The sequence below is a fragment of the Microtus pennsylvanicus genome, chromosome 3 (assembly GCF_037038515.1).
Source record: "Microtus pennsylvanicus isolate mMicPen1 chromosome 3, mMicPen1.hap1, whole genome shotgun sequence".
NCBI lineage: Eukaryota > Metazoa > Chordata > Mammalia > Rodentia > Cricetidae > Microtus > Microtus pennsylvanicus.
Window position 1 is genome coordinate 72,728,807 of NC_134581.1, and position 24,988 is coordinate 72,753,794.

The window sequence follows — 24,988 nt, forward strand, 5'->3', positions numbered from 1 at the left end:
TTCTCTACCCATTCCTCACCATAATGCTCTCCCTCAGTCCAGAGTCAAGTGACTACAGATTGAAACATGAGCTTAAACAAGTCCTCCTTCTGAGTAGTTTGGGTCGGGTACTCATTCCGTGGCAGACAGCTAGTGCAGCCACCTGCCATGGTTGGACTCTTGTATAGAAGCGAACAGTTACAGTATTGTGATCCAGAACACAGAGGTGCGCGCGCGCACACACACACACACACACACACACACACACACACACACACACACACACAAGCATGGGGTTGTTTGCTCCTTCTCTAACAACTCAGGAGGGTTCACGTGGGCAACAAGGTCTGCCCCATGCCCCCAGTCACCTAACAACCTCCATCAGGTCTCACTGTGCAGCATGCCAACCCACGGTATCTAAGTTTCTATACACGGGCTTGAGGGGGGTACCCTCATGCAAGCCGCAGCACTCAGAGAAGCTGGACGGCAAGCTGAGCACAGTGGAGAAACCTAATGTCTCAGCCAGACTGCAGCGGTACCAACCATAATGTATTTGTTTGCCTCAGGGCTCAGTGACAGCGCAGATGGTCTGGAGACCTCCCCCAGCTCAGGACCCCCAGACACAGCACGGGCCTGCCTTCCCCCATAATGAGCCTCCTCTCTCTCCCACAAGAACAAATGGTAATGATGATATTTCACTCAGAAAATTCTGGAAGAGAACAGAGGTTGGTTTCCTCGTTTTATTGTCTTAACTGCGGCATAAGTCTAAACCTTCTTGGAAATCCTATGTGTAAAGCCTGCGATAGAGCCACCTCTTTGGAGTCACCGGGCCTCTCCCTTGTTAGTTATGTACACACTGGTGTGGTTCTCGGGGCCAGACCATGGGGAGGTCATATAGTATAGACAACTATTTGAAAGTCAGATTCGCCCAGTCTCTCAGTGGGGTAGTAAGCAAGATGTACAATACAAATCAGAAAATGACAAACACATCCCGAAGTCCATAACTCTCTCCACTTCTTCTCCCCATTCTGGAGTTTCTCCGTCTAGCCGCCGCCTCAGGGGTGTGCAGACAGAGCCTTCTCAGAGTTTCTGCAGAGAGGGGCCCAGGACCAACTCTGCTCCAGTGTTCCTCCCTCTGGCAGCTTCTCGGAGGGCCTTGCCAACCCTACAGGCTATCTGGGGAGAACACCCAGCTGGCCACCCTGAGGAACACTACCACAGAGACGCAAAGCCGGGCCCAGCCAAGCCAAGGCCAGCTGTTGCAATGGCGCTTCAGGGAACGGAGGCCGCTTTGAGCGCCGTGTCAGCGAGGCACTGAAGAGCATCTGCAAGCCACAAAAAAAAGCCAATGCATAATGCAGACATGTGTGCTGCTGCTTTCGGACTCCTTCATTGTCCTCCCAGGATATGTAAAATAGATGTCCGGTGCATGGTTCCCACCTATAGCCCTGTCCTCAAATCCTCCTGCCCGTGGCTACTTCCCTATGGTCAGGCCATATGTCACATATGACACCCTTCATATCACAGAGGAGTCTGAGCATGGCAGCAGGGCCATGGTGCGAGGTCTTCAGGTCACTGGAGTTCAAGCCAAATTCCCTGCATTCTGAGACCTCCCTAACAAAGGGCACTGGAGCCCAGGATGAGGCTGGGGAAGGAGCAAGGACACGGGTGCGGCAGGAGCCCTCATACTGCCCTGTCTTGACCTAGGAGTGGGCACCAAAACCCCATCTGCAGTTATTCGCTGCTCCCCCAGGAGCAGCTATCCAAAGATCCCACAGCTCGCCTGAAAGCAGCAGGAGAAATGTCAAATACTTCATTAAAAGCAGCAAGATACTCCATTGTAAGCCCACGGCTCTCGCCCATCAAAGATCAGACGCAGGGATCCAAATCAGCTCTGGTTTCAATCAGAGACCAGATACTTGAGAGGGGCTTTTCAGTGTCTGTCCTTTCGATGTGCAGGAAGCCTCACTCTGGTTTCTCCTGTTTCTGTCTTATTTTATACCTTATAGAGGCCTTCAGGAACCGCTGCTGATAACATACACACACAAGCGCGCGCACACACACAAGCGCGTGCGCACACACACACACAAGCTCTCTCTCTCTCTCTCTCTCATTATGCTGAGGCAGGGGGAAGCAGTCAAGCACTTCAAAAGCTAGGCAAAGATTTGAATTTACAGGTTTACTGAATACCAGAAAATGTCTCTTTTCCTGAGAAAGGTTCGTGTTTGGAAACAACTTTAATCTGGCCAAAGAAGAGAGAGAGAGAGAGAGAGAGAGAGAGAGAGAGAGCGCAGAGGGAAGTGATGGAGGGGGGGGATTGTTAATTTCAATTGATTTTCTGATAAGGTTTCATATCCTGAAGTGTGCTTCAAATCGGAGAAGTGACATCTGCCGAGATCGGCCGTCAGTGTCTGAATTCTCCTGAATGTAATTAGATCTGAGACAAGATAGAAGACTCGCTACGGTGGCCCTTAGGGAGGAAATGGTCTTTGAAAAGAATTATGTTAATCAGACTAGCCTTCTTCTTGCATCTGCTCTGCTGTTATTCTGGGTAAAATTAATAGGTCTAAGGAAGGAGCCCATCATAATGACAATCTGGTCTTCACAGCAGGAGGCTTTATAAAGGAGCTGAACTGGGCCTTGTTGAGAACACTTAAAGTAATTAGTTACAGGGCTACTCGCTTTCTTTCCTTTTTAATAATAATAATGGTTATTAATGTTTACAAATTAAAGAGTCTTGCTCCAGATGAAAGGAGTGCCGAAACGGAGACTCTGGTGCAGGAGGCCCATACCTTTCTGCCTCCTGTGGAGGGGCTCAGCATGCCCGACCCTCTGTCCACAGGACCTCACTGCCTCCCCCTTCTCCAGGGCACTTGGAGCTTGCAAAGAAGGAACAGGAGCCAGTGGAGTTCAAGGCAGAGGAGGAGATTTCCAGCCTTCATATGCCTGCTACCTGGCACTAAGTAGATGCTCAGTAAGTATTGATATTTGCTGGTTAGACTGCAAAGAGAGCAAGAAAGAAATTGTTCATTTTTTTAAAGGAGGTAAGGGGCTGGAGAGATGACTCCATGGTTAAGAGCACTGGCTGGCTGCTCTTCCAGAGGACCCTAGCTCAGATCCCAGCACCCATATCAGAAAGCTTATTACTGCCTGTAACTCCAGGTCCAAGGGAGCCAATGCCTTCTCCTGGCTTCTCTGGGCACCTACACACATGATAGACACATGCACACATATACATAAGTAAAATAATAAATCTGTTTCTTATAAAGGAAGTGAGACAAGAAAATAAGGAAGAAAGACTGGATGAAGAGGTTGGGGTGGGGAAGAAGGGTACAAAGATAGGAAAAGCTTTCGCATGGCCTCACAAAGCAGGTGCAGGCATTGTGCTATCATTTGTGTTCCAGCTTCTTCTCGATCAGTCTATAAACCAGGGGTGGGCATACTATAGCCAGCAGCTAAACCCTACCCACCATCTGTTTGCATGGAGAAAGTTTTGTTGGCTGATACACTCATGGTGTCTGTAACTGCTCCTCCACCACTCTGTGTGTGAGGCGCTGTGGCACTCCAAGCCTAAAAATGTAGCAGGTGGCCTGTCACCGAGAAAGCCTGTTAACATCTGCTGCCATCTTCTAAGATGAGTGTGTGCTAAGATCCCTGAGTAGAGACTTGGAACATCTCAGAAAAGACGGTAGAAGGATTGTAGGAGCCATGGGATCGGGGGTGGATAGAGGGCTGCTCAAAACTGGGGTCTTCTGCATATGGCAGGAATGTTGCCTCCAGGAAGTTCCTACAGCTCCAGCTTCCTGCACCAGACCACACCACTCAATATTCACAAGGTGTCTTAGTTAAGGTTTCAACTGCTGTGAAGAGACACCATGACCACAGCAACTTTTGTAAAGGAAAACTAATTTGAGTGGCTTACAGTTTCAGAAGTTTAGTTCATTAATCATGGCAGGAAACACGGGGACATGCAGGTAGGCACTCTACTGGAGAAGGGGCTGAGAGTTCTACATCTTGATCCACAGGCAACAGGAAGTGAACTGTCTACCACACTGAGCATAGCTTGAGAGGAGACCTCAAAGCCCACCCCCACAGTGACTCCTTTCCTCCTACAAGGCCACACCCCAACAAAGCCACACCTCCCAATAGTACCACTCCCTTTAGGGGCCATTTTCTTACAAACCACCATCCAAGGCCTCACCTTGTAAGGAAGCTACTAGTGGTTGTGGATGGCTACTAGGGGAGGAAGAAGCACATTTTAGGGGGAGGTAGCTACTGGTGGTTTTCCTATGATCCTGCTCCCAGACATACAGAGTACACAGATGCAGCATTAACTAGACTCACTGGGTTTTACACACACACACACACACCACACACACACACACACCACACACACACACACACACACACACATACGCGCACGCACACACACATGGAGAGGGAGAGAAAAGTACATGCTGGGGGACAGGAGTCAGGGCAGGGCAGGAGGGTAGATGGAAGGATGCTGCACTCCTAGCTGCCTAATTTGGGATTAAGGACTGAGAGAGCAGAGGAAACGTGTGGTAACTGCCTCACATCCACAGAGCTGGGGGTGGGGCAAGGTTGGGGCCCTACTTGTCTTCTGATCACTCAGTGTGATACAGAATCTGAATGAGGTCCAAGAGCTTCCTTCCACGGCTTGTCATCTTACTCAGGCCCAGTCTTCTCGTAAAGTCAGCTTGAAAATATCACTTTATAGTCTTGCCATGTTAGGCAAGCAAAGCATACTGAAGTTCTTCGGCCACATAGAGATGTACTCTAACAGGTCACAGTCGTTACAATAGTCAGTACCTAATAACGCAAAGGACCTTGGTAAGCTGGCATGCGGATGCTATGGAGATGCAAGAGTTACGTGCCCCCAATAACAAGTTACATGTAATAAAGCCATTTTTGGTGGAGTTGAGTGCAGCAAGGCCACCAAGCTTGGATTCTACATGCCTAATAAACTCCCACAAAGCCACAAGAATTCATCCTTCTGCTTACAGGTCTGATAGTCAGCTAGGACTCTGTTGATCTAGGATAGACTTGTCTGAGATGGCTGCAGGTCTGGCCCAGAGAGGAAGGATCTCTTTGTGATCTTCAATGAGCACTTTCCCAAAGCATGTGCTTTTCTCAGTGACGGTCAGGCATATCCCGCGTGTATGGGCGTCGCAACGATAAACAGCCCATTTGCCACAGCAAGAAACAAGAAAGCATTCTTCTTTTACCTCAAGGCCAAGGCAAATCAAACAGCCACATGGCCAAATTCAACACTGGTGGATCAGGAAGAATATTCCTGCATGGAGGTCAGTTGATGACAGTATTTGTTGGAAAAATTATCTGCTATTGATCAAAGCATTAGTTGAGCAGTGTCTGGCATAGACCCACACTACTGGATCCAGCAGCTTAAACACGTCACATTTTGATGCATGCTAAGTGGACAGACATGGGGGTGGGGCTAGAAATCTTCTTGCCAACCTGGCACCAGTTACCCTTGACCTCATATTTGCTTTTTTTCCCCATCCGTGAACTACATGCTCAAGCAAAGAAAACTGCAACGTTTCTCCAATAACTCAAACGCATTGATCAATTTTATAGAAAGGTCTCAACTACTTAAGAAGAAATTAGGGCCTTTGGGAGAAACATGGGTCTAATAATGACAGAGTAAGATTGAAGGGGGTGATAACGAGGAGGGAAAAGGAGTCCAGGACCAAAGTCAAATTTCAGAGAGAGCTGAGGTCACCTTAAATAAGAATGACAGCCATGGGCAGGGGGTCCAATTAATTAATTACACCTTAATTGAAAAAAGCTGCCTCTGTTCTTGTATTGTCCTCACTGTCCTCTAGAAGCACAGGGAGTGATATAGCATCTGGGGAACAGAAGGGACAGAGCCAGTTTCTCTGTCTCCCTCTCTCTTCCTTCTGATCCACAAGAGGTAAGAAAAAGGTTACCATGGGATCAACAACTTCATAAATATGCAGAAGAAAGACAAATCAACCTGAAATCCAAAAGAAAAAAATTAAAATATAAATAGACTTGTTTGTTTCAAGGATTTGCAACGAACGCTTGACTCAGTCTGAAGATTAATCAGTGATTGGTAATTATACTCACACACATGCGCACACGCATCTATTCATGCACACAAAGATAACCCTGGTCCCTCTAAAGAGCACAAATGCAGAAACAGTGTGAGTTTTCTGGTTCAAACAGAGGTGAAGTCATCTGAAGCTCCTCACTGGGCTTGGGAGCCCTTCTCACACCTGCTGCTGAGTCTCCAGCCCTGGGTGGGCACAGTGGGTGTCATTGGGATCTACGAGCAACCTCCTCCCCTCCTTGCTCTTCCTTCTTCCCATTCCTCCCCCTCCCCTTCTCTATTTTGCCTTTCCTGGATTCTCCCTGAAATTCTATTTTTTCCTCACCAAAAGAGAGGAGTGAGTCTTCAATTCATAAACATCCATGCCCTTTCCTTCCCCTGCAAGTTCTGCCATAAGCAATGCGCCGGGGAGATTCAAGTTCTGACCTCAGGGACTCTGCCTAGAAAAAAAGCTGGGCGCTGTGGCTCGCTCTTGTAAGTCCTATGCTCAAGAAGCAGAGGCAGGAGGATTGCTATGAGTTTGAGGCCTGAACTACACAGAGTCCAAGGCCAGACAGATACACAACAACACAACAACAGAGAAGCGTTGTTATCCTCTTGGGATAGTTTTGAATTTCCAGGAACATTTGACAGTGTCTTCAGACAGTGCTGATTATCTTGGATTGGGTGGGATACCCTATTTTTTATTGTGCATGAGGCAAGGAGACTGTTAAATATCCTACAGAACATAAGAAAGCCCCCCCCACACAGAACTACATGTTCATAATGAGTTTAGGAACACCCCCCCCCAAAAAAAACAAAACAACAAACAAAAAAACTTGGCCCAGGAAGAAAACCAAAATATAAATACATTAATTGATGAATCCCTTCCAGCTTACAAATAAGGGCCCTACAGGTACCATGGTACTGGGGCTGAGACAAGCCACATATCTGACTTCTCGCTCAACTTTGGCTCTTCCAACTCAGTTGTCTCTTAGCTTTGCTGTCACGTTTGAGTCACAGAAAGGAGACATATGTTCCCTAATGTGCCGTTCCTGAAGGCATCTTGGTATTTGATCACCCATTTGACTTCTCCATCTATCCACCTAGCAGTCTTTGTTTGCAATAACTAGTTAATCAACCAAAAATGGGAAACAAATCCACACTCAGCATTACAAACCACAAAAGACCACAGATTGAATATTACACGATAGTGATTCTGCTTAATGGTCATGGGCAGTGTGCCAGCTTCCTTCTGCCACTAACATCTTTAGTTCCCATCTGTTAAATGGGAGCCTTTCCCACTCACTGTGCACTCAGGAAATACCCAAGGTGGACGCTTGGGAAATACCCAAGGTGGACTCTAGGGAAATACCCAAGGTGGACACTCGGGAAATACCCAAGGTGGACGCTCAGGAAATACCCAAGGTGGACACTCGGGAAATACCCAAGGTGGACGTTCAGGAAATACCCAAGGTGGACGCTCAGGAAATACCCAAGGTGGACACTCGGGAAATACCCAAGGTGGACGCTCAGGAAATACCCAAGGTGGACGCTCAGGAAATACCCAAGGTGGACACTCGGGAAATACCCAAGGTGGACGCTCAGGAAATACCCAAGGTGGACACTCAGGAAATACCCAAGATGGACACTCAGGAAATACCCAAGGTGGACACTCAGGAAATACCCAAGGTGGACACTCAGGAAATACCCAAGGTGGACACTCGGGAAATACCCAAGGTGGACACTCGGGAAATACCCAAGGTGGACACTCGGGAAATACCCAAGGTGGACACTCAGGAAATACCCAAGGTGGACACTCAGGAAATACCCAAGGTGGACACTCAGGAAATACCCAAGGTGGACACTCAGGAAATACCCAAGGTGGACACTCAGGAAATACCCAAGGTGGACACTCAGGCCTACTGTTAGAGGGAAGAAATCGGGATGCAGGCAAGGGTGAGTGCACCTTGGTGGAGCCCCTGCTGGTTTTTCTTAGACAGGTTTCTCACTTGTACAACGAGGATGCTAATGACACTTTACTAAATGTCACCAGAGTCACTGACTGAGCGATGCGTGCACGGTACTTAGAACAGTGCCTGGTACACAGCGAGTGCTCACATTAAACCATCCATCACCCTAAATAACCACCATGATGACCAAGAGGCCAGTAGCTTGGGGACCATGAGACACCTCATTAAAGACCTGAGGTTTGCTTGGAGAGCAACAGTGGGAACCTGTATTCAGCATTGGGACCGCTGAAAACCACCGTGCACCACTGTTCAGGCTTTCGACCTCAGCATTATTGACATCTAGGCTCAGGGCATCTTTTGTGCACTACAGAGTGCTCAGCGTGCTGTCCCAGGCCTCTATTCCATAGCTGCAAGTGTCCTCCCCACTCCAAATATCTGCAGACATCGCCACATGTCCTCTGGGATGCAAAATTAATTTAAGAATTAATTTTAAATAATAACGATAAAAATTTACTGCATTATGGTCATGTGTAAGGAGTTACCTTCTGATCGCCTGTGACCTTCCTTTCAGCTGAATACTAGGGCAACTTGCACGTGCTGAATGGAAACAAAGATGTTTTGAAAAGAGACTCATTCTGCAAATTCAAGACTCTTTCCCACATTCCGCCCGGCCACCCATCTAAGGCAGTGTGTTTCCAGTCCACGCAGTTAGCATGAGGTCTATGGGTTGTGGATGTTGACGAAAATACATCCCTTCTCAAGAAGCGACTGCAAAGTTCTTGATTAATGCATATATCTCACCCAATTATGATGTTAATATAAACACGACTTTGGAAAGATAACAATATAAATATGGATTAATCAGCAATCACATCTTTCTATCAGACTTGCAGTCAACAGGTCTTGACTTGAGGCCCCATCACAATTACTACTGAGAGGGTTGTAAGCCAGTCGAGCATGGTCTCATAGTCTCTGTTCCCCTTTTGGAAAATGTGGGTAGTGATAGAAGCTAATGTAGTAAAATTCTTATGAAAATGAGAAGCCATTAGTACAGAGTGAGACACAAATGAAGAGTCCAATAAACATTAGCAGCTGTTGTTACTGAAAAGAGAAAGTCGAGTAAAATAGAATGTTAAGACAAGACTACCATGGGGCTGGTGAGATGGCTCATCAGTTATGATCACTCAATGCTCTTGCAGAGGACTTGAGTGTGGGTCCCAGCACCCATGTGGTGGTTCACGTCCATAACTCCAGTTTCAGGAGAGCTCGTGCCTTCTTCAGGTCTCTTCGGGGATCTGGTGCCCTCTTCTGGCCGCTTAGAGTACCAGGCCCAAGTACAAGCACACACACACTTAACTAGTGTCTTTCTTAACATTGAGTATAAGAATACACACATACCTCTAACATGACAGAAGTGGAAAGCTGGTAAAGAGGAAAAACGATTCTAGAAGCTACTCCAGGAGAGTGCTGGAAACAGAGAGGAAATGAGACTTCAGACTAATGTGAGCAGGGAAGCGGCAGAAGGATTGTGCTTTTATCTGAAAGCTAAGGTTGGGCCAGTGTTCCAGTTACCCTTAACTGCATGACAAACCACCCTGAACTTGATGTTATAGCATTTTATTTTAACAGGTTCTGTGAAGCTGGCGTGTGAGCAGGGCTACCGGGCATGCGTCTGGTACAACGTGACTTGGTCTTCATGGAAAGACTCTGCTGTTGGGGCGAAGTAACTGAAAGCCCTGCCTGCAGGCTGGGATCAACAGGTGGCAGAATGACAAGCCTGGAGGTCAGTAACAGGGGCGCTGTCCATCCAAGCACGACCCCTAGCCTTTCTGTGTAGCCTTTCTGTGTGGTGTGGGCTCCTCACAGCATGGCAGCTTGGATGTGAGTGCGAGTGTCCCCTAAATAGCCTTTCAAGAGGAGGAGGAAGATGCTGTTGACTTTTCCTGACCTCAATTTCCCTGCATTCTCTTAGTCATTTCTTGATGGCAGTGCCACAAATTCCCCTTGTATTGACTGGCGTGGGATGTGAGCTAAGGTAACCAAACCTCCTTGCATTCATCCTCAGAAAACAGAATCTAGAAAAGCAAAAACAAATAGTATCCCACAAGACCGAAAAAGAATCCAGAGCCGAGGAAACTCCTGAGAAGGGCAGCTTCCCACGAGGACACAGTCTCAACTCTGCATCAGCAATATGTCTCACCCTGATATCTCTATTTGACTTTTCCACAGAGAATTCTCACAACTCCATGGCTTGCGCGCTGAATATTAGGATGGATGCGGGGGTGCAGGTAGCTTGTACTGACAGGCCAAGTCTAGAAATCTCCATAGAAAGCCGGAAGAAACATAATGATTCTTAAGCTCTACCAAGCAGGTGTACACGGGGAAGATAGATGGTTCTACTAAGGGAAGCATTAAGTCTCAGAGCCTAGTCATTAGGTCTAGTAAACACGTTCATTTAGCCAACTCTTGAGATGGCAGAACTGTAGCCATGGATCCAGGAGACAGTGAGTCTACCACCACACATTTCCACAAGCTGGAGCACTGCCAAGCCAACTCTACACTGGGTATGTGTTGCTTAGTCAAGGGTGACGGTGGACAGACCTCTGCACTCATCTTTCCGCTGGCTTGCATCATGTGAGTGACTTAGCGGCTAGTCCACGTAAAAAACCCCAAATTGAGTAGAAGGGAACAGCTGAGGCTGTTCTGAGAGGCTGTGGTTGGGACAAGAGAGAACTGTGGGAAGAAAGATCACAGGGCGGTAAATATTGGGGATCTAGTACACGCGTAGTACACTCATCTCTTCCATCCTTCGATGGCAGCAAGCGGAAGTGATCGCCCACAAAATCTGGTAATGTCCTGTCAAAATACAAGTGACTTCAAAAAAGCAACATTCCAGCAGGAAGTCATTCCTGCTGGGAAGGACCTAGGTGCAGCCGTTACTGTCTATAAGACCCACTTGGCAATTATCATGTATTGTCACATACCTCTTTTTTTTTATCCTGTGTGTATTTAAATAGGATGCATTGGCCTCACATGCATAGGGAGACTCTACAGCAGATGTAATGGCCTCTCTGAAGTTTTGCATACTTCAGATGTGTGACTTCTAATTTCCTAGTCATTTAGTTCCGGGACTGACACTCATAAGCACAAGGCCAAGCTTCTACTGTTCTCTCCCTTGCACCTCACCTGTATTTCATGTCCACTCTCCCAATATAAATGAGACTGATTTCTCAAGACCAAACCCAACACCACGTTCACCAAGGCACTCTAGACTTCTCTGCGAGTGTGCACCTCACACCCATCTCCTTCTTCCCAGAAGCCTTGTCACACTTCCCATTTCTTTCCTCCATCCTTTCGTCAGGGTCTGCCATCTCTTTTTATGTAACACCGTATGTCTCTGCTGGGTTTTCTACTTGGCTCTGAGCTCCTGGGAGAGCAGAGATCAGTTTTTGTTATTTCCTCCGTCGTCTATGTACAAAACAAGCTCGGCTCTAGGAGCTTCTGGTGGCCGATCCAGGCCTTTCCTCTTGACCACTCCCTTTTTGATACAGAAGAGACGTGGGGAAGGTGGGGCTGCCTGAAGCTTCATTCAGAAACTCAGAATGGGGTGAACTAGCTGCAAAACTGAGTCCGAACCTTTCAGGAGGCAAGCAAGCACACGGTGACCTCTGCAGACATCAGCCCATGCGTGCCCTTGAAACGGTCATGAAAGTGTGTGAGGGCAGTGACAGGCTGCTTCCTTTAAGGAGCGTACCCAAAACATCTGTCATCATAAAGATCTTCCCAAGAGCCCCAGCTAGCAGATAAGACCTATGATGGTTCCTTGTATATTCTATAAGGAGAGTAAGGAGACAGAATTTTGGAACTGGTAATGATTTGCTCAGGAGCTCCAGGAACTAACCACCCAAGCCTCTGCTTATGTCGTCATTGCCACCCCAGATCTTTCTCCTGAGCATACGAGTGTGAATGGGCAATCCTGAGCACACCTTCACTAGCAAGTGTGAATGGGTAGTACTGAGCACACCTTTACTAGCGAGTGTGAATGGGCAATCCTGAGCACACCTTCCCTAGTGAGCGTGAATGGGCAATCCTGAGCACACCTTCACTAGCAAGTGTGAATGGGCAATCCTGAGCACACCTTCCCTAGTGAGTGTGAATGGGCAATCCTGAGCACACCTTCACTAGCAAGTGTGAATGGGCAATCCTGAGCATACTTTCCCTAGTGAGCGTGAATGGGCAGTCCTGAGCACACCTTCACTAGCAAGTGTGAATGGGCAATCCTGAGCATACCTTCCCTAGTGAGTGTGAATGGGCAGTCCTGAGCACACCTTCATTAGTGAGTGTGAATGGACAGTCCTGAGCACACCTTCATTAGTGAGTGTGATTAGGTAGTCCTGGACAGAAGCTATTTCCACAAGCCTGACTGGTTATGTGGAAGGGTTGGAACACTGAAGTTTCTGAGCCAAATTATAATTGATCTTGGGCAATCTTGAGTTTCCTGAATAGCCATTCCTTGCCCCCAACCACGTCAGAAATATCATCCCGCTAAACAGATTAGGACTTTTGGAATGTTTTAACATAACAAAATGCCAATTTCCCACCAATCAAAAATCTGAGTGTTGTCGGATGGCATCCAAGGCCTATGGCAGAGCTCTCTCCATACAGCCTACCTGATGTCGCCATCAATGTATTTAAAGACGGTCTTGATGTATGGCTCTTTGTTCTGTCACTATAAGAAGTTTGGTGCTACCTCACCGGAACATGGTATTTGGGGAGACCTGTCAGTGTTCCTAGACATGGTCACTCGTATCTGGCTCCAAATAAGGCATGTCTTTTATTCCTTTGAAGTGAGAGCTGTTTTGTCAACACGAGTAGCCCCAACATGAGGCACCTAGTGCAAACTTTGAAGGGTCTGAAACTCTGGTGCCCAGTGGAAGTACGGAGAGCAGAAAACTGTGCTAACCCAAACAAAGGGGGACTCAAGCGAACCACACCCCTCACTGGTATACTTGGCTCGAAGTCTTCTCTTGTGTACTTCTTACAAAGGGCCTTGGTGTGCATTCTTCATGTAGGCTGGGGTTGCCAATTTTTTTCCACAAAGGGCCAGCAGTAAAATATTTAGACTTTCCAGGCTATTTGATTTCAGTTAGAATTGTCCATCTCTGTCATTAAAGCATAAAAGAAGTCATATTTCAAGTAAGCATGGCTGTTCTAATAAAAGCTTTTATTTATAAAAAGAGACGGAAGGCTGGATTTGGCTTGTGACCCCTGCTCCTGGGCAATCTGTTTCTTAGCCTTGTTCCGTTCCTATGGCCGCGCTCTGGCTTTCATAACCCAACCCACTTCATTGCTTCTCTCCTTCCCGCTCCATCTATATGCTACACATTTATTTTAAGTCTATGGATTTTTTTTCCCCCACGAAATTTTCACAGATTGCTCCAACCGGTGCAACTCCAGAGAATGTTTTCTGCAGCCCTGTGGCGCTTAAAGCAAGTACCTCAGAGTTTAAAGTCTAATCGTTCATGAGTAGGAGTTTTTTGAGCGAGAAGAGAGCATGTCTCCTGTGGACATACGTTTCCCACCCTTCTCATATTAGGGCTTGACACACAGTATGCACAACAAATACTTGCTCATCGATTTGTTGACAAATGGTCACAGTGATGTCTGTTGGCTCCTTATTCTTGTGATAGGCTGATTAATGGCTCTTCCATGGGATGTAGGATGCAGACATCTCGGAGTTAGGGGCATTATTCACTCAAGGACTTGACGGTGCTGTTGAAAAGAATATCCTCATATTCAATACAGGCACTGCCAATGTGATTAAGTGAAGGATCTAGAGATGAGATGGTACCAGGCTGCTTTGGGGTGGCCTCCCTGAAACCCAAAGGGGTCCTTACACGAGTGAAGCATGAGAGCCAGGGTGACACAGAAGACAGAAGCAGAGACCAAAAAAGTTTTAAAGATTCTCAGAGACTGGCATTGAAGATGGAAGAGAGGAGTGTAGCTAGGAAGGCTGCCAATGGAAAACTGGACACACATCTTCTCTTTGAGCTATGTGAGAGCCAGACCTACTGACTCCCTGGTAGAAGCTCAATGAAAGTCATTTCAAAGTTCCAGCACCAGGAACCTTCTGGGAAAAATACATGTATGCTGCTCTAAGTCACGGCATTTGTGGTAATACATTGTAGAAACACTAGGAAATTAATGCCTGTTGAAAGAGGAAACTCCTACATGATTAAAACATCAAAGAGACATTTGTCAGAGTTGGTCGGACTTTTCTACACCATGAATGCAAACCTAAGCAAGGCAAATTAAGGCTGGAGATGTGGCTCAGGGAGTAAAGATGCTTGATGCCAGCCTGCCCACTGCTGCCAATCTCTAGAATCCACATGATGCAAAGAGAGAAGCAGGTCTCACTAATTATCCTTAGACTGTCACACACACGCACACACTACATGAAAATGTAAAGAGTTCTTAGAAGGAAAGGGGACAAGTGGAGGGAGGAGAACTGTGACACACTCTAAAGTCATAACCCATGATGGGGGGCGGGGGTTGTGGTGGAACTGAATAGATTACATCATGGCACACGCTCCAGGCTCCCTTCTCTCCCTCCTTTGATGCCATCCTGTCTCCCTGTGGGTAGCAGTACTCAAAATGAGTCTTCCTGCCTTGCTTAATTCTTTCCAAATGAACCTTCAAAACACATCAGTGGTGCGTTTTACCCATCACCTGGGCACTTCAACAGAAAAGATGGGCCATAGCATCACAGCACCTGGACCTGGATGCCACACCACTCAGGGGGAAACTCAAAGTAAGTTATTTGAAAGGACCATGGAAGGTCTTTGTAGGAAGAAACTTCCTAGTGACATTCTGTACACAAGCCACTCTTCAAGGTCTAGGCAAAGAATCATTGGTTGGAGATTTGGGTCTAAGGTCCATCTCAGCAGCCTGCTACATGACTTTGGACGAGTCACTTAACCTCTTTGCTATTAGCATCCGATGACTACAACGGCTTTGGGAGATCTGTCCAGCCCCATTTAATTGGCCCCAGTGAGGGATATTAGCCTCTTTTCATCCAGACTTCGTAAGACGTGTACTGCAAGCTTATAGTAAAGCTACCCAGTGAAAAACCCAAGGGGCAGCTCTATCATCCAGATTTCTGAGGTATTCGGGACGCCAGCAAGTCCTCCACCTGTGAAGGAGAAGCAACAATCACTCCTCGGTGACTTCTGTAGCCAAAGATGCTCCCGAGTACAGGGCCCAACAACGTGGATCTATTTTCAGAAGAAAGAGTGTTTCTGAGGGTGGGGTGGTGGTGTTTGTTATATGGCTGGATCAACCATGGAAATCCTGTTTGCAGACTATTCCAGACTATTATTACAGACATATTAACAGAGATGATAATATTGATAGCAGTTTTATATTTATCTATTCATTCATTAATTTTGAGACAGGGTCTAGTATAGTTCAGGTTATCCTGCAATTTATAGGTGGCCAGAGGATCACCTTGAGCCTCTGACCTTGCTGTCTCAACCTCCCAAGTACTGGGATTACAGGTGTGTGTTATCATGCCCAGCATGGTGACAGTTTTACAAAGCTAATATAACTTTTCTTTCCCAATTCCAAAGAAGTCTTAGCATCAGGGCCAAGTGTATTGCGTTAGCTTTGCAGGTTCTGCAGGGCTGGCTCCTTAACGAAGTTCCTGCCAACCCTGGCCACTCATTTCTGCTCCATTCATTCCCTTTTCTTCGGAAGAACGGCCGTCAGCAATGACCGCCACGCCCTCCTTTCTCTCTCCCTCCAACTCTCTAGGTCCCTCTAGCTTCTACAGTTTCTCTTCTCTCTTACAAAGCAGGACATTTTGCTACCCACCCCCAGCTAGTCATTCTCCAGCACTTCACTGGGTTCCTGCCATCCTCTCCCCGCGTCCCCTAACACAGTCAGCAGCTCCCCTGCCCGGCCTCTGCCACGAGAACCTACCACAAGCTCCAGTTTCTCACATGCTAATACGTCAAAGCAAATGAAAATCGCCTTTTGGAATCCCGCTACATCCTTGAACTACCTACTGGGCTGTTGCTTCCCAACCATGGCAGATGCTGTCGCCATCACCCTCTTTTCTTATCACTACCCAGTCACCCTTGAACATCTTCCTTCTAACTGTTGTTAAATAATGAACTCAAATTATTCTCCACCGAACTTTTCTTAATTGACAACTTCAAAGGTTCCTTCTCAGCTCCTCCCCTTTGGTGACCTCTCTGCTTCTACCGTCCACCACTCCCTAGCTTGCATGTTAGTGCCATTTTGCAGTCTTCTGTGTTTGTGACTCCATTTTCACAGCCTTTGCCTTTCCGCCCTTCTTTCCCCAGCGGTCACTGGGCTCCACCTCTGGACTCCGACGGCCCTCTTCACCACCACGCATACTCCACTGACCCCCTTTCTGATCACTGTTTCAAACTCCAGTTCCACTGTCCCGAATGCACTGGAGACATCGTCCCATGGACATTCAAATGGTGTACTGAAATAAGTCTAAATCTGAACTCATTTTCACGCTTTTATAGGCTCTAGTTCCAGGCTCCACTCCTCTCTGGCTGAGCTGTGTGATCCCTGGACATGCATCTTTGTGTTTCTAGCTCCTCATCTACAGTAGAGTAAAATAAAATTACCTGCTTTCTAGAGATGCTGGGCAGGTTTTAAGAGCAAAGCACTGAAGTCACATTGTTACTGCCTGGATCATAGCTTTGGTTCAATAAATAATAGTTGCTATTACACCGAACTTAAATTTTCCTGAAAATGACAAATCCTTTCCCTCTGTCAATCAACCGCAGGTTGTCATCCTGACTCCAATGTACTGTCAGCTACAGTCATCCCTCTGTTCACGGAGGCGTTAGGTGTAGAACCCCTGTGGACGTGAGAATTCAAGGATGCCTAGTCCACTCACATAAAATGATAGGGAATTTAAATAAGTAATCTCTAGATGACTTATTAAATACCCAAGACACTATACATGTTATTTAAGTGGTTGTTATACATGATTGCCTAATAATCACAAGAAAACTCTAAGTCCAGCCCTTGTTCAATACTGATACGATTTTCCCCAGGTCCATGGTTGGTTAAGCCTGAGTGTGGAACAGAAGAGCTGCAGGGTCAAGTGTATCACACGCCTTGCTTCTGTTTACAGCTTTCTACTTATTCAGCCTTCTTGTTAGGACCAATCGTGGCCTGCGGCTGGCTGTCTCCCCTGTTCTGTCTCCTCTCCCATCCCTCCTGCACACCTGATGGTTTTACGGTCCAGAAGCACAGACTCCACACATTATTTTCCTGCCTCCAAACCTCCACAGGCTTCTTATTACATTACAAATAAGCGGCATTCAAGGCCTTGTAGGAGCTTGTTCTTTCCCGACACTGTTTTCTACCATTGCTCTGGGGGTATTGTGCACCCCACTGAAACCCACAGGACCACACGCTCTTCTGGGGGTGTCCCCTCTCCTCGTGTCACTCACACTGCCCTTAAGGTCCAACAGCAGCACACTCAAAGATCTTAAATACTTTGAGTTGCAACCTCTTTGAAAAATCTAATGAAAATTTGGATTTCTCCAACAAAGATATAAATGAAGCAACACGTTTTAGAAGTCCACATATAATCTTAGAAGTCTACGGACTGCCTCACTTCAGTTTTATTTTGCCCATGTTGGAATTACTGTTTTTTTTACCATTAAATTCTTAAAGGAATATGAATATATTTTAGAAAACCCATCACATTATTTCTTACACTTTTGTTACTTTTATTGCAGGCTTTCCTTAAGTTCCAGAGACACGTTTTCTTTGATGCTATTGGGGAACCAGTTTCTAAATAAGGATCAAAGATTATCAATATTGAAAGCACACGGGATCTGGGCAATAAAACAAGAGTTTTGGATGATACTCCAGACATCCAAGAACAGAATCTGGGAAGTTGATAAGAGAGATCCCGAGACTCTGTCCCACGTGTTGAACACACCAAGGATACTAAGAAGTTTAGCGTCATCCCATGGAACTAATGTCACAGATAAAAATGTACTGAGATGGCTTTGTTACCCCATTAGCCCTTCTGGTCATTGCTGTTGGCAACAGGAGATATATTTCTCCTGCCATCTTGCACTAATCTAGTTGAGTTATGTCTGGGTTATTTCTCTACCAGCACCTTCTGGAGTAGGACGGAGGCTGCTGTGTGCTCAGGGGTCCAGCACCTGGGTCACTGTGTTGCCCCCTCCTGCTGCTGGCTTCTTGCTTCATGCCCCAATTCTGCCATGGCGAAGAGGCTTCTGCTTTATCTTGCTTTGGTACATCTTAACACGTTTACAGAGGATTCCGGCTTGCCTGAATTATGATAGTAATTTGGGTAAATGCCTTATCGCCCCTTTCTGACTGTGATACTCTTAAGGGTAGACTAAACCAATTTCCAGGTTTGGCATAGCCATTGTATTGCCTTATTTCACCCAGACAGATGAGGCCTCTTCCCTCCCCCTTCCCATTTTAAACAGGCCAGAGAACATTACAGCTTCCATTTTTCCTCTCTACCACCTGCCCATGTTGCAATTCTCACTTTTCCATAAATCTCTTCCCAAGAAGTTCTAATGGGTACTCAACACTCCACTTTTAAAACGCTCAGAGCACTTCCAGCCTATTTCAATTTTTTTTACCTGAAATTATATGGAACGATGGTTTTTATTTTATTTTTTTCTGCACAAGGATTCATGTGTGGAGAGGCTGGGTTCCCAGTGAAGCGATATCAAGGTGGGGATAACCTTTAAGAGGCAGGGCCCAGAGTGAGTCAGTCTAATCTCCTTCCTGTTGCTGTGATAAAACATTCCGGCCAAAACAGCTTACCAGAGGCGAGGATTCATTTGGCTTATGCTTCCAGGTCACAGTCCTGTCACAGCAGGGCGTGAGGCAGGAACCATGGAGGAGCGCTGGTTGCTGATGGTGCAGGAATGGCGCTGCCCACGGTGGGCTAGGCCCTCCTGTGTCAACTAGCAATCAAGAAAATCGCACACAGACATGCCCATAGGCCAATATCATCTGGGCAGTCCCTCAGTGGAGACCCCCCTACCTCACGTGACTCTAGGCTCTGCCAAGTTGACAGTCAAAGCTGAGTAGGACAGGAGGCGACAGAGGCATGGCTAGGCGTGACCACCCTGCTGATGGGATTAGCACCACTCTCCAGACTGCATTTGGTCTCATAGCACCACTTGGTTTACATTGTCCGGCCACTAGAATTTTAGACACAGAGTCAGATATTTGGTTACAGAAATACATACTAAACTAAGACAGCAGTTAAGTCCATAGGTTCTGGATCCAGGCAAACAAGGTTCTAAAATTCCATTCTAACATTAAATAACAGCATGGTTTGAACTTAGCTCTGGGACCCAGTTCAACATCTATAAAACAGAAGTAATAATACACACACACACACACACACACACACCCCTTATGGTCTTTTACAAGACTTCAGTGAGATAATGCATACAAAGCCCTCATCACAATGCTCAGGATATAGTTAGGCCTCAATAAAAGTTAGTTTTATAGGGTTGCCTTGTATAAGGCAGATTAGGCTCAATTACGCCATGGTAAGAAGTGACCTCAGACATTGCTCCTGACAGAAGCATAGGGTTATTTCTCGCTCTTGCTAAAAGTCTCAGGGAACTGATTCTATATTGCCTGGCTCCAGGAACCAGGCTGACAAAGGAGCTGGTACTGTAACATTGCCAGTCACAATAGAACAGGGAAGGGAGACTGCTGTAAAGCAAGAATTGGCGCTCAGAGTTTCTGCAGGGAAGTGACACCTGTCACCTCTCCTCATACTCCACTGGCTAGTCACACAGCCGCACAGCCACAGAGTCTAACTACACCGGGACAAGGAAGACTTCTCCTACTCCACTGGCTAGTCACACAGCCGCACAGCCACAGAGTCTAACTACACCGGGACAAGGAAGACTTCTCCTACTCCACTGGCTAGTCACACAGCCGCACGGCCACAGAGTCTAACTACACCGGGACAAGGAAGACTTCTCCTACTCCACTGGCTAGTCACACAGCCGCACGGCCACAGAGTCTAACTACAGCGGGACAAGGAAGAAGCCATTCTACTCTCAGACGGGAGAGGGGAAGAAAGAGTTGTAAGCACTTCATTTATGTTTTGTTAGCTGTCACAGTCAGGTGACTGGCATGTCTTGGTGGCCCTGAGAACCCAGAACATTAGTGAATGCATAGCTTATGGATGGATAGCGGGGGCTCGTCGTGTCTCTACAGTTTGGACTGAGTTGAGTGATCGAAGGAGAAACTTTTCACTAATACATGGCTAGTGTGTGAAACTGTCAACTGATGAACAGAGAGCAGAGGACCACAGATCCCTGCTTCTTAAAACAAATGGAGTCGCCGGGTGTTGATGGCGCCTGCCGTTGATCTCAGCGCTCAGGAGGTAGAGGTGGAAGGATCTCTGAGTCTGAGGCCAGCCTGGTCTACAGAGTGCCAGGACAACCAGGGCTACAGAGAGAAACCTTGTCTTGAGCGCCCCCACCCCAACCGCCAAAATGAAGCCAACCACCAGTGACATGTATTTCACCTAAGCATCTTCAAAGCCCATCTGTAATGTCCGTTCTGGGTTGTCAACCTGACTACCTCTGGAATTAACTTAAACCCAAGTGGCCGGGTACAAGTACACCTTTGAGGGTTTGTTCTTAATTAAATCATTTTAGGTGGAAGTACCCACCTTTGATCTGGATCTTCTCAGATGGGATCTTCTACCTTTAATCTGGGCTACACCTCCTGCTGGCAGCCTATATAAAGGTCATGGAAGAAGGAAGCCTGCTCTCTCTTTGCCTGCTTGCTTTTCCTCTCACTGGTAAGTGCATCCCTTCACTGGCATTAGCCTATTTCTTTGAGATTATGGCATATACTGAAGACCAGCTGAGACATCCCGCCTTGTGGACTGAACAACCACTGGACTCTTGGTCTTTCTGTTGGTGGACAGACACTGCTGGACTAGCTAGACCACAGTCTGTAAGGCTCTCTAATAAATCTCCTTTTTATATTCATAAAGTGATTCATTCTATTAGTTCTGCTCCTCTGGGGAACACTGACTACTATACCACCTTTGCCTCGAGATCTCTTATTAGATAGGTTGACAAGATGGCTCAGCAGGATGGCTCAGTGGGTAAAGGTGCCTGCTGCCAACCCCTGACTACCTGAGTTTTGATCCCTAGGACCCACGTGATGGAAGAAAAGAACCAACTCTCAAAAGTTGTGTCTTTTGACTTCATATGTGTACGCCTTCTAAGGCACATATACCCATGCAAGCAAAATAAATAATATACAATGTAATAAAAAACTTTAAATGATTTCCTATTAATTTTTCTTGTTGGTTTTCTGTAGAATTTGTACTGTCAATACCAGTTTTATTTACAGATTCATAAACCCAAGGCTCATGTGAGCTTTTATTTTTCCCTGGCCAGCAATTAGGGCACAACGCCTTTGCATCACCTTGGGGAGAAGCACATAGCCTGTGAATCTGGGTACCAAGGAGATTTAGTTTGTGGATTAAATAACTACACGTCAAAGAGAGGTTTCTGTAGCCTGGAAGTGTGGATCTTTAAAGAAAATAAAAGTTTGTCCCTCAGGAAACTTTGAGCTTGTCTCCATAATTATTCATTATTATTGATTGTTTGGGTCCGGTTTTATCCCTAACTTTGAGGGTATTTCTCTCAAGTCACTCTCAGTTTTGAAACAAACCTGCAGTTGAAATTCCTTCCTGAGGCATAGGCCTGGCCCCACTCCTCCTGTAGCTACATCAGAAGCTCATGTCTCGGGAGTCTTCCTTCCGCCAACAGATTACACCTCTACTGGGAATCTCATTCGCTTCTCTAGGGCTTTCTTCCTCAGTCAGCAGTGATCAGAGGTCTCACGTGACCCAGTCACCAAGTCCTATCTGTTCAGCACTAGAAAGGAATTTCCAGTGGGGCCGCTCATTCCTTTCAAGTTCCCTGCTCATGGCTTACCTTTTTCTTTAGAGTCCCAAACGGGAACGGATGTGACGAAGTCACTTAAAGTCGCTGGTCTGGGGACTATGGGGTAGCCAGGAGACCCATCAAAGAGGGTCCATGAAAGGGAAGGATGTCGGCCTATTTACTAACTCTTTCTTTCCTTTCTTCCTAGCTCCCTCCATGTTCTTACCAATATTTCCACTGGATCATATGTCAATCAACTTTCAAAACGAATCCCTTTAGCCACTAGCTCTTTTACAACCTGCTTTTGATTTACATTGTGCGCTTTCAAATACTACATGCCTCTTTCCCATGCAAACCAGTAACAGGACACGCTGCAATTTAAATGTACTTGTGGCTACCCGTGCGGTCCATCACAAAGCAGGAGAGCTAGAAGAAAGAGTGCATAACTTCCACATCTCTGGAGTTTAACATATTTCATCACACATAGAGAGTGTAGATTCCAAGTTAGGGATGAAAGTGTAAAGGGTGTCAACCACCCAGCAAAGTCAGCCAACTTCCCGCGCTCAGATCCCATTTCCACACACACTGGTCCTACAATCTTAGAGGATGCGTGGAATTATTCTCTGCCTTAGTTTTTCCACCCATAAATTGGCTGCATTGGGCTTCACTGGAGATAACATGAACACGTAAAGTTCTTTAAGCAGAGAAGGGCTGAATATAGGGAGGGGACCAGGTACTTAGACAATTGTTGAAAGACACAGAAAACAGACTCTAGCCTCAGCCAATATTAAGAAGTTCCAAAATGCCATCACTTTACCAGTCAACTAGGAAGACACTTACATCTGCCAGTCAGAAAGCTGGGGAAACAGGAGGCCACTGTCCAAACTTCTGAACGCAGGATCCCTTCACCACAGGAGCAATCCAAGAGCACGGGAAACGGAGAGATTTGGAATCTGTCATTACCACCGCTGACTCCAGAGTCCACCTGTTAGACCATCTGAGTATGCATCAGAAAACCGAACAGCACACTTCAAACTCCTCATCACCCTACTTAGCTCAGTGAGGAGTTCCGGTTCTCACTTCCAAATGGATGAATCAAAATCACACGAGGACTATAAGCTGCAAGGCATTCTGGGAAGTGTAGTTTTTAACCAGCCGCTGCAGGAGAGGAAGTAATCCTGGAGGGGGTGCAATCGCCATTGACCATAGCAGGCCACAGCATGCTGCATAGAAGTTAACTGAGATTGATTATGGAAAGTGGCTTACATAGTGCCTAGCACGTAGGGGCATCTTGTAAATGTTATCTCTTGTTATCATTTTACCTGAGAAGACCTATCATGTTCGCGCCGATGGTGACTGTCACACAGTTTCCTGAGCGCTATGGGCATAAAGTAATCAATTTAATCCAACAGCATCACGTGGTGGGGCACTTATTTTTGGCACAGGTTGTCAGAGTCCATGCATTCTTCTTTGCGTTCCACATTGTTGGATTTTTTTCAGATGACTGAAAATATAAGGCAACGCTCCACTTCTGTTTTCTGACGGGATGTAGGACAGGCTTACTGAGGGTTGCAGGATAGCCTAGCCTCCTCAAATGCAAAGGCTTGCAGTTTAGATAATTGCTTGAAGCTATTGTATGGATATTGGCCAACGCGTACCGTGTGCCGATGTTTCATCCCATGGCTCTGAGGTGGGGGCTTGTTGGTGTGTGGCACACGCTCATTTCTGTACCTACATCCTTCCCTGTTTTCTGACACCATATGTCTTCCCTCTGAGGCCAATTCTGGTTCTCCTTTTACCCTTCTTCAGGCAAATCCTCTCCTATGCTGGGTCCTGCATAACAAGAGTAGTTAAGCTCTCAGGGAATTTTCTGCTTGTGTAAGAAGACAAATATGACGTTTTTTAAGTAAATAGAGGGAAAGCACTGTTATGATTGGCAGCCATGGAACATGCCTCACAGTAAAAAAAAATAAAAACTGAGATCTGAAAGCAAAATGGTCAGTAGGAGTTTTCCGAGTCAAGTGAACTTAGAGAATTAGTATAGTCCACGGAAAGAAAGACATCTACTAAAAGTTGTCTCCCCCCACAGCTGAGTGGTTAAAAAGATAGTAGATGAATCTGAAGTCAAATTGCTGTTCTCTTGATTATTGGAAATACATTAAAATCCAATTTGACCTCCAAAAGGATGGTGTCTGCCCCTGAATACGGTGCTTGCCTTGTCAAGTTGGGTGCTCTGTCATCCGTGGCCAAGCTGTAAACAGGTAAGACACTCTAGAGCGATGAGGTATTCTCCCTGGGGGTTGGCTCTTGAATGGATTGATGGAGCCTGAAGTGTTCGTTAATCGAAGTGACATTAGGCTCTCTACTGTCTGTGGTTTATGATACTTAGGTGTCTGTCGTTTGTGAGGTTGTATCTGCAGCTTTTGCTCAATTCAATGTGATAATCCATGTTTCCCAACAGCTTCAGTTTTAGCCTGAGTCTCTGTGGGTTGCAACTCAGGAACTTTATGGAATAGAAAAGAGTCTATGAGCCCATCTAGAAATTTTCAGACATACTTACATGGGCAATAGTATAGGAATTGGAGCCAATTTTAGCTGCCACCACCAAGACAGAAAGCTGTATAGATTGTTTATGTCTTTACGCCTTGGGGGGGGATGGGCAGAAAGATACATCTTCACAGGCTATGATTACACGTGATCTTTATAGTGTTCATTGTGCCTTCTGATGCGTTCCAGAATTTCTATAATAAACTGTAATGGGAAAAATACTAATAAAAACAATAAAATACATGACTGTTCCACCTCATAGGACCGCCGTGAGAACCAAATTAAATAACGTGTGTGAAACCCCCTGGGAAATGGAAGGCGTAAATGTGAATGCATCCGTCTGTTCAGGGCTTGTGCTGTTTTCAGGGTCCATCCCTGTTAGGCAGGGCTACACAGGCACAGCCTTTCTCCTAGGC

General features: G+C 46.3%; 1 protein-coding gene across 3 annotated transcripts in view; it reads right to left on the bottom strand.

Annotated features, from left to right (window-relative positions):
• Nucleotides 1-23,103, bottom strand: part of Nxpe4 (neurexophilin and PC-esterase domain family member 4) — a 250,000-nt gene extending 226,897 nt beyond the window's left edge. For 2 of the 3 annotated variants that reach the window (XM_075966035.1, XM_075966034.1), the window contains exon 1: nucleotides 22,866-23,103. The gene's annotated coding sequence lies outside the window, so the exon portion shown is untranslated. The remainder of the gene's footprint in view (nucleotides 1-22,865) is intronic. The other variant, XM_075966031.1, reaches the window with a different exon arrangement.
• Nucleotides 23,104-24,988: the final 1,885 nt, after the last annotated feature.